This window comes from Heptranchias perlo, chromosome 1, assembly GCF_035084215.1.
Source record: "Heptranchias perlo isolate sHepPer1 chromosome 1, sHepPer1.hap1, whole genome shotgun sequence".
Lineage (NCBI taxonomy): Eukaryota > Metazoa > Chordata > Chondrichthyes > Hexanchiformes > Hexanchidae > Heptranchias > Heptranchias perlo.
The window spans coordinates 44611716-44627681 of NC_090325.1; positions in this window are offsets into that span (position 1 = coordinate 44611716).

The window sequence follows — 15966 nt, forward strand, 5'->3', positions numbered from 1 at the left end:
GGTCTTTAAGATAATGAAAGGGTTTGATAAGGTAGACATAGAGAAAGTGTTTCCACTTGTGGGGGTGTCAAAACTAGAGGTCATAAATATAAGATAGTCACTAATAAATCCAAAGGGAATTCAGGAGAAACTTCTTTACCCAGAGAGTGGTTAGAATGTGGAATGCACTACCACAAGGAGTAGTTGAGGCAAATAGCATAAATGCATTTAAGGGGAACGAGATAAGCACATGAGGGAGAAAGGAATAGAAGGATATGCTGATAGGGTTAGATGAAGCGGAGTGGGAGGAAGCTCATGTGGAGCATAAACGCTGGCATAGACAAGTTGAGCTGAATGGCCTGTTTCTGTGCTGTAACGATGTAACTCTATGTATCTGCCACATGATCGGCAGTAGTCTCTAAATCCTGTACATTCCTATGCTCAATGGACTGAATATCCCACTTTGTGGCAGAGCTGTTCCTGCAAGCTACAATATCCAAATACAAAAATGTTTAAAGTTTTTACCTGGGAACTTGTTGGTAATTGAGGTTAGTCTCACAATATGATTTCTGAGCCTTCACTGGAGTACACCTTTAACTATCCTAGAAGGAGGTTGAGTGGAGTAATACTTCAGTGTTAATAAATTTCCTTCCACCATTTTCTGATGAATTAACATAACATGACAGAGGTAGCAAGCCGTTGGTAATGCCTACAGATTCCTACTGTTGATTGATAGTTGTTGTCTACAATAGCCATATGCTGGTTATGTAAATGTCAGTGAAATTGTGCATTAAAAAAGAAGCAAAAAGACATAATTAAACAAGGATGTCAGTGACACATTATAAAGTGTAACCTCCTGTAAAATTGGGTACGGATCATTGCCATCTGGTGGTGTGTTTCTTACTAACATGCAAGCACTACTATTATGCACAATTTCCTCAATGTCCTTATCAAAGCCAGCCACCATAGATAGCTTCTGGTCAATGCTTTTCATGGTGCACATTGCAGGGTCAATGAGATCTCCCCGTGCAATCTGGCTCTGTATAAAAGGAGATATTATCAGTCTTGGCTCCCCAGCACACAGAAGGCTGTTCTGCTGATAATTGATCTCTCCAGATGAAATAATGCCAATGGTCTTCATTTTTCAATGGACTGACCAAGCGCATATAGTTTTTTTTTATTCATTCATGGGATGTGGGCGTCGCTGGCGATGCCGGCATTTATTGCCCATCCCTAATTGCCCTTGAGAAGGTGGTGGTGAGCCGCCTTCTTGAACCGCTGCAGTCCGTGTGGTGAAGGTTCTCCCACAGTGCTATTAGGAAGGGAGTTCCAGGATTTTGACCCAGAAACGACGAAGGAACGGCGATATATTTCCAAGTCGGGATGGTGTGTGACTTGGAGGGGAACATGCAGGTAGTGTTGTTCCCATGTACCTGCTGCTCTTGTCCTTCTAGGTGGTAGAGGTCGCGGGTTTGGGAGGTGCTGTCGAAGAAGCCTTGGCGAGTTGCTGCAGTGCATCCTGTGGATGGTACACACTGCAGCCATGGTGCGCTGGTGGTGAAGGGAGTGAATGTTTAGGGTGGTGGATGGGGTGCCAATCAAGCGGGCTGCTTTCTCCTGGATGGTGTCGAGCTTCTTGAGTGTTGTTGGAGCTGCACTCATCCAGGCAAGTGGAGAGTATTCCATCACACTCCTGACTTGTGCCTTGTAGATGGTGGAAAGGCTTTGGGGAGTCAGGAGGTGAGTCACTCGCCGCAGAATACCCAGCCTCTGACCTGCTCTCGTAGCCACAGTATTTATATGGCTGGTCCAGTTAAGTTTCTGGTCAATGGTGACCCCCAGGATGTCGATGGTGGGGGATTCGGTGATAGTAATGCCGTTGAATGTCAAGGGGAGGTGGTTAGACTCTCTCTTGTTGGAGATGCTCATTGCCTGGCACTTGTCTGACGCGAATGTTACTTGCCACTTAACAGCCCAAGCCTGGATGTTGTCCAGGTCTTGCTGCATGCGGGCACGGACTGGTTCATTATCTGAGAGGTTGCGAATGGAACTGAACACTTTGCAATCATCAGCGAACATCCCCATTTCTGACCTTATGATGGAGGGAAGGTCATTGATGAAGCAGCTGAAGATGGTTGGGCCCAGGACACTGCCTTGAGGAACTCCTGCAGCAATGTCCTGGGGCTGAGATGATTGGTCACCAACAACCACTACCATCTTCCTTCGTGCTAGGTATGACTCCAGCCACTGGAGAGTTTTCCCCCTGATTCCCATTGACTTCAATTTTACTAGGGCTCATTGGTGCCACACCCAGTCAAATGCTGCCTTGATATCAAGGGCAGTCACTCTCACCTCACCTCTGGAATTCAGCTCTTTTGTCCATGTTTGGACCAAGGCTATAATGAGGCCTGGAGCCAAGTGGTCCTGGCGGAACCCAAACTGAGCATCGGTAAGCAGGTTATTGGTGAGTAAGTGCCGCTTGATAGCACTGTTGACGACACCTTCCATCACTTTGCTGATGATTGAGAGTAGACTGATGGGGCGGTAATTGGCCGGATTGGATTTGTCCTGCTTTTTGTGGACAGGACATACCTGGGCAATTTTCCACATTATCGGGTAGATGCCAGTGTTGTAGCTGTACTGGAACAGCTTGGCTAGAGGCGCGGCTAGTTCTGGAGCACAAGTCTTCAGCACTACAGTTCCATACCCAGTCTAGGTATTTGCATCTTTACATGTCTCCTCAGGCAGATCCTTCACCAAAGTGGGCAACGATTTTGCGTTGTCGTGTGTCTCGAAGGCCGCCTTGGAGAATGCTTACCCGAAGATCGGTGGCTGAATGTCCTTGACTGCTAAAGTGTTCCCCGACTGGGAGGGAACCCTCCTGTCTGGCGATTGTTGCGCGGTGTCCGTTCATCCGTTGTCGCAGTGTCTGCATGGTCTCGCCAATGTACCATGCTCCGGGGCATCCTTTCCTGCAACGTATGAGGTAGACAACGTTGGCCGAGTCACAGGACTATGAACCATGTACCTGGTGGGTGGTGTCCTCTCATGTGATGGTGGTATCTGTGTCGATGATCGAGCATGTCTTGCAGTGTTTGCCGTGGCAGGGTTGTGTGGTGACGTGGACGCTGTTCTCCTGAAAGCTGGGTAATTTGCTGCGAATGATGGTCTGTTTGAGGTTGGGTGGCTGTTTGAAGGCGAGTAGTGGAGGCGTGGGGATGGCCTTACTGCGGCATTCGTCGTCATCGATGACATGTTGAAGGCTGCGGAGAACATGGCGTAGTTTCTCCGCTCCGGGGAAGTACTGGACGACGAAGGGTACTCTGTTGGTTGCGTCCCGTGTTTGTCTTCTGAGGAAGTCTATGAGGTTCTTCACTAGAGAAGAGGATGCTTCCATTGTAGCAGTAAAGGGTAAAGGAGGAGGTCGTAGTGATATTGGATAAGATGAAAATAGATAAAGAGGAGATATTTAAAAGATTCACAGTACTCAAAGTATTAAAGTCACCTGGTCAGGTGGGATGCATCCTAGGTTACTGAGAGAAGTAAAGGTGGAAATTGCAAAGGCTCTGGCCACAATCTTCCAATCCTCCTTAGATATGGGGATGGTGCCGGAAGGCTGGAAGATTGCAAATGTTACACCCCTATTCTAAAATGGGGAGAGGAATAAACCTGGCAATTACAAGCCAGTCAGCCTAATATCGATGATGGGTAAACTTCTAGAGACAATAATCCGGGACAAAATAAATTGGCGTTTGGAAAAGTAGAAAGTCAGCATGGATTTGTTAAAGGAAAATTGTGTTTGACTAACTTGATTGAGTTCTTTGGTGAACTAATGGAAAGGGTTAATGAGGGTAGTGTGGTTGATATTGTATATATGGACTTTCAAAAGGCATTTCATAAAGTACCACATAATAGACTTGTTAGTAAAATTAAAGCCCATGGAATTAAAGGGACAGTAGCAGCAAGGATACAAAATTGGCTAGGGGACAGAAATAAGGGAGTAGTGGTGAACGGTTGTTTTTCAGACTGGAGGGAAGAATACAGTATTGTTCCCCAGGGGTCAGTATTAGGACCACTGATTTTTTTGACATATATTAATGACCTGGACTTGGTAATAGAGGGTATAATTTCAAAGTTTGCAGACGACACAAAACTTGGAAATGTAGTGAACAATGTGGAGGATAGTAACAGACTTCAGGAGGACATAGACAGACTGGTGAAATTGGCAGACACATGGCAGATGAAATTTAACGCAGCGTGATGCATTTTGGTAGGAAGAATGAGGAGAGGCAATATAAGCTAAATTGTAGAACTTTAAAGGGAGTGCAGGAACAGAGAGACTTGGGGGTACACATACACAAATCTTTGAAGGTGGCAGGACAAGTTGAGAAGGCAGTCAAAAAAGCATGTGGGATCCTGGGCTTTATTAATAGCGGCATAGTGTACAAAAGCAAGGAAGTTATGCTTTTATAAAACACTCGTTAGGCCTCAGCTGGAATATTTTGTTCAGTTCTGGGCACTACACTTTAGGAAGGATGTGAAGCCTTAGAGAGGGTGCAGAAGAGATTGACTCGATTGGTTCCAGAGATGAGGGACTTCAGTTATGTGGAGAGACTGGAGAAGCTGGGGTTGTTCTCCTTAGAACAGAGAAGGTTAAGGGGAGATTTGATTGAGGTGTTCAAAATCATGAATGGTTTTGACAAAGTGTTTCCAGTGGCAGAAGAGTCGGTAACCAGAGGACACAGATTTAAGGTGATCGGCAAAAGAGGTAGAGGCCACATGAGGAAACATGTTTTTACGCAGCGAGTTGTAATGATCTGGAATGCACTGCCTGAAAGGGTGGTGGAAGCAGATTCAATAGTAACTTTCAAAAGGGAATTGGATAAATACTTGAAGGGAAAAAATTTACATGGCTATGGGGAAAGAGAGGGAGAATGGGACTAATTGGATAGCTCTTTCAAAGAGCCAGCACAGGCATGATGGGCTGAATGGCCTCCTCCTGTGCTGTACCTATTATAATACAATGATACCCGGAGGGCCTCGTCAGCTTTCTGATCCTCTTCACGCTGGCCTTTATCTGATGGGAAAGCCGCAGCTGCTTCCCTGCTCAGGCCAAAGTTAAAATCACAGTAAAAAATGATGGTGGACGTCTTTGTCATGGGAGAGTCCTGATTCTTTCAACCCCTTTTGTGGGACAGTTTAGTAGCCAGTAGCCACTGATTCTGAAAGATGAATGGGACAACTTTCCAACGCCCATAAGTTTTTTTAGGGTTCTTCAAAATAGACATGAATATGTAAAGACTCTGGTAGTTAAATAAAGCATCACATTTTAGTTTATGTTATGGATGCTGGTCCAGGTTTGGTATTACTAAGACAGTTAATGAAGTGTGTCTTTTGTTGTTTTTTATATCTGGGGGTTGTATGCTAAACAATTTGTAGTCAAGTGAAATCTGCTTTATTGATCTTCTACTACTGTCTAATTGTTACTTTTATAAACCTGATTTGTAGCTTATAGCCTAAGGAGAACACAGGGGTATTTATGTCAGCAATTTGTTTCATTTACACTAATGGCTGGTGAACTTGCTTTTCCTGACAGTTCCCTTGTATTGTTATTTGTCATTTCCATAGCTGGGACGATATTTAACCAAACATAAAGTCAAATCATTTTCTGACAGGAGCCTCTTGTGAATGGATTCTTCCTCAGCCCACAAATAAAATAATCTAGTAGAGAACCATTTTAAAAAGCACTAAACTTGCAATAAGTATCTAGCTGTTTTAAAGCAGCAATGTAAATGGAAATAGTTCCCCTTTCATTTTGATTGCATTCATGAAATCTGAACCATTCCATGATCACCAAAATTTGAATCAGTTATTCAAAGATTTTTTCTTTTGGTTTCTCAGGGGCTACCAACAGGCCATAAACTTAGGGGGGTGGAGGGGAGGTGGAAATAATCAATAAGAAAACACTTAGCTTCTTTGTCTTGATGATGTGATTTTCAACTATGCAATGGTATAGCCATTTCAAATACAATTCCAAAATCTCCTTTACCTCCATCATTCTTGGCAGTCTTCTCGATATGTCACATTTTACCTGTGGCCTGATTGCCTGAAACATAATAAAGGCACCAGGATTCCACCCAGCTCCTTTTTGTCCTCGCCACCACTTTAATAGCTCAGTGATAATTGCAAAGGCTACTTCACACAAGGCAACAGATCGGAACAACAATGCGTTTCTTATTGCATGCGTTTTCCTACCAGAACCTACCCCTGTCACTTCCAGGTGAAACCAGCACCTCCTCTTTAGATTACAACTTGCTATTTCTTTCCTGCTACCAGGTGCCAATAACCTGGCACTTTTTTATCCCTGGCGATGGGCCAACAATACCTGGAAAAGCATTTGTATAGATTTTGAAGCAAAGGATCAATAGTACTTCATACTGCTAGTAAATAGCCATTCAAAGTGGTTGGAGCATTTTCCTTTGTCCCACAAAATGATTGTCAAGACTACTAAAAATCTTCAGAATTTATTTGCTTCTTATGGTTCGAGAGAAATGATCTCTGACAATGGACCACAGTTCACTGCTGAAGAAGTGAATTGTGATCTATTGTTGGCTTTATGAACTGAAAGGAATTAATCACGCTCTGCCTCAAATGGAGCTGTGAAAGGGTCTATGAAATTTTCTACTGATGTATGAAAACACTTGGCACTCTGTAACGCAGGATATTCTACTTCTTGTTGGACGGATGTGAAATGGTTGGTAGCTGGAAATGTGGCAAGAAGCTCTTCCACGAGGCTTCCCAACATCTTTGACACTTCTTGGGTTTTCCACCAGAAGTGACTGTGGATATTGAATATGTCCACATGTATTCATACTGTAGCAATGCAGGCTCTGGGCCCTATTGTATACTGCAATAAGTAATTCTTTTCCCTCATTGTACTATAGCACTAGTAAAGAAAACACTATTACATATGCTTCACCTTTTATCCCTAGACCGTTTTCAAACCCAGGACAAACATTTACGTGCTAATGACGTGGCTATGTGCACTGTTGGTTCTCTTGGGGTTCTCTTACTGTCCCGGGGGTTGTAAATGAAGGCTTTACAGCATTGAAAAACATTCTACTATTGCAGAGTCTACCTGATTTATTAAGTTTGGGCCATATTTTCTTCTCTTTGTTAACTTTATCGAGAAGGCACTTTTGAGTAACCAATATTACTATTATAAGGGGCAAAGAGAGAGTGTGAGAATGGCGGCTAATATAAAAGGAATCCAAAAGTTTTCTATAGGCATATAAATAGTAAACGGGTAGCAAGAGGAGTGGTGGGCCGATTAGGGACCAAAAAGGAGATCTATGCATGGAGGCATGAGGTGCTAAATGAATACTTTGCATCTGTCTTTACCAAGAAGATGCTGCCAAAGTCATCGTAAAAGAAGTGGTAGTTGAGATACTGGATGGGCTAAAAATCGATAAAGAGGAAATACTAGAAAGGCTGGCTCACTTGGAGTAGCTAAGTCACCCGGTCTGGATGGGATGCATCCTAGGTTGCTGAGGAAAGTAAGGGTGGAAATTGCACAGGTGCTGGCCATAATCTTCTGAACCTCCTTAGATATGGGGGTGGTGCCAGAGGACTGGAGAATTGCAAATGTTACACCCTTGTTCAAAAAAGGGTGTAAGGATAAACTCGGCAATTACAGGCCAATCAGTTTAACCTCGGTGGTGGGGAAACTTTTAGAAACGATAATCAGGGACAAAATTAATAGTCACTTGGACAAGGAAAACCAGCATGGATTTGTTAAAGGTGAATCGTGTTTAACTAACTTGATTGAGTTTTTTGATGAGGTAACAAAGAGGGTTGATGAGAGCGATTCAGTTGATGTTGTGTATATGGACTTTCAAAAGGCGTTTGATAAAGTGCCACGTAATAGGCTTGTCAGCAAAATTGAAGCCCATGGAATAAAAGGGGCAGCGGCAGCATGGATGCGTAATTGGCTAAGTGATAGGAAACAGAAAGTAGTGATGAATGGTTGTTTTTCGGACTGGAGGAAGGTCTACAGTGGTGTTCCCCATGGCTCAGTACTGGGACCACTGCTCTTTTTTGATATATATATTAAATCACTTGGACTTGGGTGTACAGGGCACAATCTCAAAATTTGCAGATGACACAAAACCTGGACGTGTAGTAAACAGTGAGGAGGATAGTAATAGACTTCAAGAGGACATAGACAGACTGGTGGAATGGGCAGACACATGGCAGATGAGATTTAACGCAGAGAAGTGGGAAGTGATACAATTTGGCAGGAAGAACGCAGAAAGGCAATACAAACTAAATGGTCCAATTCTAAAGGGGGTGCAGGAACAGAGAGACCTGGGGGTATATGTGCACAGATCTTTGAAGGTGGCAGGACAAATTGAGAAAGTGGTTGAAAAAGCACATGGGATCCTGGGCTTTATAAATAGAGGCATAGAGTACAAAAGCAAGGAAGTTATGTTTGAACCTTTATAAAACACTGGTTCGGCCACAACTGGAGTATTGTGTCCAATTCTGGGCACTGCACTTTGTGAAGGATGTGAAGGCCTTAAAGAGTGTGCAGTAAAAATTGACTAGAATGGTTCCAGGGATGAGGGACTTCAGTTACGTGGGTAGACTGGAGAAGCTGAGGTTGTTCTCTTTAGAGCAGAGAAAGTTGAGAGAAGATTTGATAGAAGTGTTCAAAATCATAAAAGGTTTAGATAAAGTAAATAAAGAGAAACTTCCCATTGGTGGAAGGGTCGAGAACCAGAGGACGCAGATTTAAGGTGATTGCACCAAAGCACCAAAGGCAACATGAGGAAAACATTTTTACGCAGCGAGTAGTTATGATCTGGAATGCGCTGCCTGAAAGGGTGGTGGAAGCAAATTCAATTGTGGCTTTCAAAAAGGAATTGGATAAATACTCGAAGGGAAAAAAATTGCAGGGCTACGGGGAAAGAGCAGGGGAATGGGACTAACTGGATTGCTCTTAAAAAGAGCCGGCCCAGGCTCGATAGGCCAAATGACCTCCTTCTGTGCTGTAACCAATCTATGATTCTATGTTTCAATGATAATATGGGTAGGAAGTGCTAACAGACTATGGGCTATGAATTGGGCCGCGTAGTGCCCGTTGTGTAGGCACTACGTGGACTCCTAAGCACCCAAAATGGCATCCGGAATACGTGTGCACACTTATAGCATGATGTGCACCAGTCGCCATCTTGGTAAAGGCGTCTGAGCACGCGCAGATAACAAATGCCGGCACCATATAAAGTAGGGAGAATATGCGGTAGGTCAGTGTGCTAGGCTGATTTAAAGGGACTGATGTGATTTTGGACTGCAACGCTCCAGCCAACGCATTGTCTTAGCCACGCACAGCTGAACGTAGACGGCCTGGAGGACCCCTCACCAGCACTATTTAAAGGGATCATGCAGTTGTTGCAGGTTAGTTGCTGAAATAGTTATTCTGGCTACTGGTACAATTGTACATGTTTGTTGAAGCTTCCTATATTTGGAGAAAGTTGCAATATTATGTAGAGAGTGGTCTGGGAGGTTCTGCAGTATTATTAGTGGCATTTAAAACAGTTTGCTGAATTAGGTTTTTGCCAACCTTGGTGGAGTGCTAATGCTTCCGCTGGACATTGAACATGACTGAGGGCATGCAGAGAGGCCATGCAGAGTGGGTCAAGCTGTGAGAAGAGGGAGGAGGAAGTGTAGGTGCAGGGCACTGAGCAGGAGGCCATATCCAACAAGGGCCTTCAGGGACCAGCTCTCTTACCTCAACCTGAGTGAAGATCAGTGCATATGATGGCTGTGGTTCACGAAAGAGGTCATGGTGGAGATTTGTTAACTGCTGCAGCCTCAGAGCAGGGCAAGGACAGCATTGCCTGTGGCTGTGAAGGTAACCGTGGCGCTGAACTTTTACGGCTCTGGATCCTTTCAGGCCGCTGCTGGCGATACATGCAACATCTCGCAGTTTGCAGTGCTCTGCTGCATAAGGGAGGTCACTGAGGCTCTGTACGAGCTGCATAACAGATTCATAACAATCCGTCTTGACAGAGAGAAGCAGAACGAGCGAGCATGAGGGTTTGCTCGCATTGCAGGTTTCCCCATGGTGCAGGGTGCCATTGACTGCACGCACATTGCCATACGTGCTCCACATCTGAACTCGACCATCTTCATGAACAGAAAGGGATTCCACTCCCTCAATGTGCAGCTGGGGTGCGACCACACACAGCGCATCATGGAGGTCAATGCCCGCAATCCTGGCAGCAGTCATGACACCTTCATTATGCGGCAGTCCAATGTCTCACCTATCTTTCAACCGCATGTCAAGTCAAAGACTGGCTACTGGGCGACAAGGGCTATCCCCTCATAAGGTGGCTCATGACTCCGGTCAGGAACACATGCACATGTGCAGAGCAGGCCTTTAAAGAGAGCCATCTGACCATATGACATGTCATTGAGCACACCATAGGCGTCCTAAAGCAACGCTTCCGCTGCCTGGACCGTTCTGGAGGAGCCCTGAAGTACTCAGCGGAGCGAGTGTCGAGATTAGCCCTTGTACTCAGCGGAGCGAGGGTCGAGATTAGTCCTTGTACTCAGCGGAGCGAGTGTCGAGATTAGCCCTTGTACTCAGCGGAGCGAGTGTCGAGATTAGTCCTTGTACTCAGCGGAGCGAGGGTCGAGATTAGTCGTTGTACTCAGCGGAGCGAGTGTCGAGATTAGTCCTTGTACTCAGCGGAGCGAGGGTCGAGATTAGTCGTTGTACTCAGCGGAGCGAGTGTCGAGATTAGTCCTTGTACTCAGCGGAGCGAGGGTCGAGATTAGTCGTTGTACTCAGCGGAGTGAGTGTCGAGATTAGTCCTTGTACTCAGCGGAGCGAGTGTCGAGATTAGTCCTTGTACTCAGCGGAGCGAGTGTCGAGATTAGTCGTTGTACTCAGCGGAGTGAGTGTCGAGATTAGTCCTTGTACTCAGCGGAGCGAGTGTCGAGATTAGTCCTTGTACTCAGCGGAGCGAGGGTCGAGATTAGTCGTTGTACTCAGCGGAGTGAGTGTCGAGATTAGTCCTTGTACTCAGCGGAGCGAGTGTCGAGATTAGTCCTTGTACTCAGCGGAGCGAGTGTCGAGATTAGTCCTTGTACTCAGTGGAGCGAGGGTCGAGATTAGTCGTTGTACTCAGCGGAGCGAGGGTCGAGATTAGTCCTTGTACTCAGCGGAGCGAGTGTCGAGATTAGTCCTTGTACTCAGCGGAGCGAGTGTCGAGATTAGTCCTTGTACTCAGCGGAGCGAGGGTCGAGATTAGTCGTTGTACTCAGCGGAGCGAGGGTCGAGATTAGTCCTTGTACTCAGCGGAGCGAGTGTCGAGATTAGTCCTTGTACTCAGCGGAGCGAGTGTCGAGATTAGTCCTTGTACTCAGCGGAGCGAGGGTCGAGATTAGTCGTTGTACTCAGCGGAGCGAGGGTCGAGATTAGTCCTTGTACTCAGCGGAGCGAGGGTTGAGATTAGTCGTTGTACTCAGCGGAGCGAGGGTCGAGATTAGTCGTTGTACTCAGCGGAGCGAGTGTCGAGATTAGTCGTTGTACTCAGCGGAGCGAGGGTCGAGATTAGTCCTTGTACTCAGCGGAGCGAGGGTCGAGATTAGTCGTTGTACTCAGCGGAGCGAGTGTCGAGATTAGTCCTTGTACTCAGCGGAGCGAGGGTCGAGATTAGTCGTTGTACTCAGCGGAGCGAGTGTCGAGATTAGTCGTTTTATGCTGCACAATCTCGCCATAATGAGGGAACAGCCCTTGCCACTGCCTATCCGGCCGGACCCTGAGCCAGAGACAGAGGAAGAAGAGGAAGAGGTGGAGGAGGAGGAGTAGATGGAGGAGGAAACGTAGGAAGAGGCAAGAAGGCCACAAGGTGCACAGGCCCTGTCTGCCAGGGCTCTGTGTGCTCACCTTATTCATGAGCAGTATCAGTATCAACGACACCTCCCAAGTCATCAACAGTCCTACACTCCTCACCTGTCCTCTCCCACATGACCATCAAATTGTCCCCCTTATGATTACACATCCTGGAGCTCATCGCGGAAATAAAACTACCACCAACTGTGACTTCAAATACAAATTTATAAACTAACACATGAAATCATGTGTACAACATTACACTATTCACCCTTGTGCATTCCCTTAGTGCCTGCTGCTTGTGTGCCTTTTCCTTTCATACTGCTCCTACGAGGTACAACCCCAGTGACTGGAGCATGGGTGGTGGAAGGCTGCTGATCTTCAATTGAGGAGCATGCAGATTGCCGTGGAGGGGAGGGCCCGGCTTCAGACTGCACCATCTTGGACAGGGCTGCAGCAGTCTGGCCTGGCTGGCTGACAGGCAACAGCAAGGGCACCGGCAGAGTGGCAGGAGTGGGAGCAGGAATGCTGTCACCGTGCGAGAGAGCAGCAGGTTGGACTGCCATGGCGCCACTGCCATTCACACAGGGCAGCGCCTCAGCAATCCTGGTGATCTGCTGGAGAACAGAATGCTGGTCTCCTGTGATGCCCTGGAAGCCCCGTTTCACAGTGGAACACAGAGCCACGATAGCAGCAGTCAGACCTTGGATGGTAGATGTTTGTGCTGCAAGGGAAGCTGTGACACGGTCATCAGACGTTACATCATGGTGCGTTCCACAGGTGCGCTGATGGCAGTGACAACCCGTTCCATGTGGGAAAGGATGGGCTCCAAGCTCTGCGCATAGCCCTGTGCCAAGTTGGAGCTGGACTCCTCCATGCCCCTTAACATTGTGTGCAGGCTTTCTATCAGGCTTTCCAGTGCACCAAGCATTGGGTTGTGTATGCCAATCAGCCTTCTTCTGTAACCTGGCCCATCGAAGTCATCATCTGACTCCTCTGCAGTTGAACACTGACGGTGTGCGACCTCACCCTCTGGCAAGCTGGCACTTGTGGTATCCGTTTCCCCCACCACGGCTTCTGCGCACTTGAGCCCAGTGTCTCACCATGTGCAGATCCCTCCTCAAGCCTATCCTCTAAAGGAGGTGTAATGTCAGTATCTGAGCTGGTGAATGCGAGTGTCAGGTGTGTCTTCATCATCACTGTCTTCCTCCTTCTCCACTTTGGATGGTGCCGGTTCCAGTTCTTGGGTATCTGCAATGACAAAGGAACATAGGTTGAGTTGTGGTGCAGGGAGAGGAGAAAGTAAGACATGCGAGCTGACACCATTTGCAGCACATGAGTCAGAAAAGATTGTGGGATGAGGGAGAAGTGGGAAACGAGAAGGAGGATTAGGTACGCAGAGACCCTCATCATTGATACCTCCAGTGGCATATCCTAACAACTGCACCTCCGCTCCATGCACGACACCGCCTGTCATCCACCCACCAACAAATGTTTTCCATCCGTACGCAATGCTGCACTTCGGATGCTGCAACCCACCCTCACGTAGTACCACTTGTGTCAAATCATCGAACGTTTTCCTGCACTGCTTCCATGTGCGTGGTGCAATGCTCCTGGCATTCACTTCCAGCACCACTTCCTCCCACTGCCTCCACAGCTGGTGTCTGGCGATCCTCCTGCCACCCTGTGGATACAGGATGGCCCTCCGTGCGTCCATCTCATCCACCAAGGCCTCTAGCGTGTCATCTGAGAACCTTGGTGCATGCTCTCTCTCAAGTCCAGCCAATAGACTTTTCTTCCACCACCGATTGAATTGACTGTGTACCTCCCCTTTAAAAGGTGCCTTTAAGTAGCGCTGGCAATGCCTAATATCGGGCCCCCTGCTGGTGCGTGCAGCCACTCAGCAGCAGAAGTAGCGCTGGCAGCATGCAGCAATCATGGAGAATCTCATGTGCTGCCTCCATCTCAACAACTGGGCGTGGGTTAATCGTGCACTGCGACCTCCATACCCGGTTTTGGGGGTTATCCAATTTAACCCCCTATGTGTCTGTTTAAATGTAACTCTGAGGATTGCTCTTTCTCTCTATATCAAGAGACCTTAATGACTAGTGAGGAAAAATATGTTTTTTCATTTTAGGGTCTCTAATGACGATTCCATGTTTCCCACTGTAAGGGGTATATTTTGTCTTCGCAGTAATGGAGGTTAATGTGGCAGCACAGATTGCATACCCGTTATAGAACCCGCCTGATTTTCATTCCATTGATCTATTCCGACAGATTACTGCCAACGCGGTGAAGATAAGAATCTACTCCTGTGTGTCTTTCTCTCTCTAACTCTATCTTATTCACATAGAATTACACAGGCCCCGATATTTACGGGGAGGGTGTGGGTGAGGCTGTAAACAGTCAAAGAACCCGGCACGGCCAGGGATGCAGAGCTCCTGCTGAATGGCAGGACCTTATTAAAATTTTTGAGTTGTGTTTCTTGCCCGGCCACCGGCCGAATTAACAGCCTGGCCGGAGAGCAGGAGGGAACACCGGCAACAGGAGCGGGGAAGATTCCCCAGCAATCAGGAGGTCCGAGTGGCCCGGCAATTGGGAGGGGATAGAGGGCCCGTGATGGGGAGGGGGGAGAAAGCCCGCGATGGGGAGGGGGGAGAGAGCCCGCGATGGGGAGGGGGGAGAGGGCCTGTGATGAGGAGGGGGGAGAGAGCCCGCAATGGGGAGGGGGGAGAGGGCCCGTGATGAGGAGGGGGGAGAGAGCCCGCGATGGGGAGGAGGGTGATAGCCCGCGATCGGGAGGGGAGAGAGAGCCCACAATGGGGAGGGGGGAGAGATCCCGTGATAGGGAGGGGGGAGAAAGCCCGTGATGGGGAGGGGGGAGAGAGCCCGCGATGGGGAGGGGAGAGAGAGCCCGCGATCGGGAGGGGGGAGAGAGCCCGCGATCGGGAGGGGGGAGAGAGCCCGCGATCGGGAGGCCTGAGAGGAGGTTGGTAATTGGGAGGGCTGGGGGGGATGTCTGGTGATCAGGGCTGGGGGAGGCCAAAGGCTTCTTTGAGGGGCTAGGTGGAGCACTCCTCCTCCTCCTGGCCCACAAGAAATGCTGAAAAAAGCATTTACCTTGTGGAGCCAGCAGTTCCCGTCTCCCTTTCTCCGCCGGGTTTCCAACCTCTGGGAAACCCGTGCAGCAACTGTCAGTTTTAAATTGGGCTCCCAGTTGCACTGTGGGAGCCCTATCTAAATATGTTAATTAAATGCCCCACCTCTACACGGAGGGACACTCAGATGCCCCAATATCCGTTACTATGGAGGCGGGCATGTGTGCAGCATGTTGGAGTCATGTTCTCCGTATTTAACTGTTTAGCCACCCCCCCCCCCCACAACTGACCCTCTCTCGCCTGTCGTGGGAGGGTTAATATTGAGGCCGCTGTGTGTGTGTCTCTAGGGTTGTTTTTTGTTTGCACAGCGTTTGAGCAGGAATGGTGCACAGTTGGCTTTGTGCCAGATATTTCGGGGTGTGCCTATTTACATATTCTTGGAGCGCTCCCAACCTGGATCGTCATTGCCAATCTAGAAAGCTAGCAGGAGGTAACCAGCAGCTTCAAAATAAGCGGACTTAGTCCCAGACAGCGACAACTCAAGAACAGCCCTGAATATCGGCCTGTAGCGTGTGAAAGGAAGTGATTACACGGGTTTGTAATTTAAACTGTAGATGTATTCAAAGTTCCTTCACTTGTATTGGAGGAAGATAAAACATACACATGAAAGCCTAAAGGCAAAAATCCAAATATCAAAGACACAAAATTGGTAGTGCATTTCTAAGGGGGATAATCATAAGTTGTGCGTACTCAAATCTCTGTTGCCAAGAACATAAATTCAGAAAATTACCCCTTGTGCCACTCTCACACAGGCCTGCAGTATTGATGCAGGTTAATTTGCATGAACAGGGCCTCATGGATTAACCATGATTTTCAAATTTAATGCTGAGTCATTTTGCACAAATGCTGTGCCATCCACAGCAGCTGAATTAACTTATCCACACGCATACTGGTTAAATGGCTTATTAGCTGCTTGAGAAGTGTTAA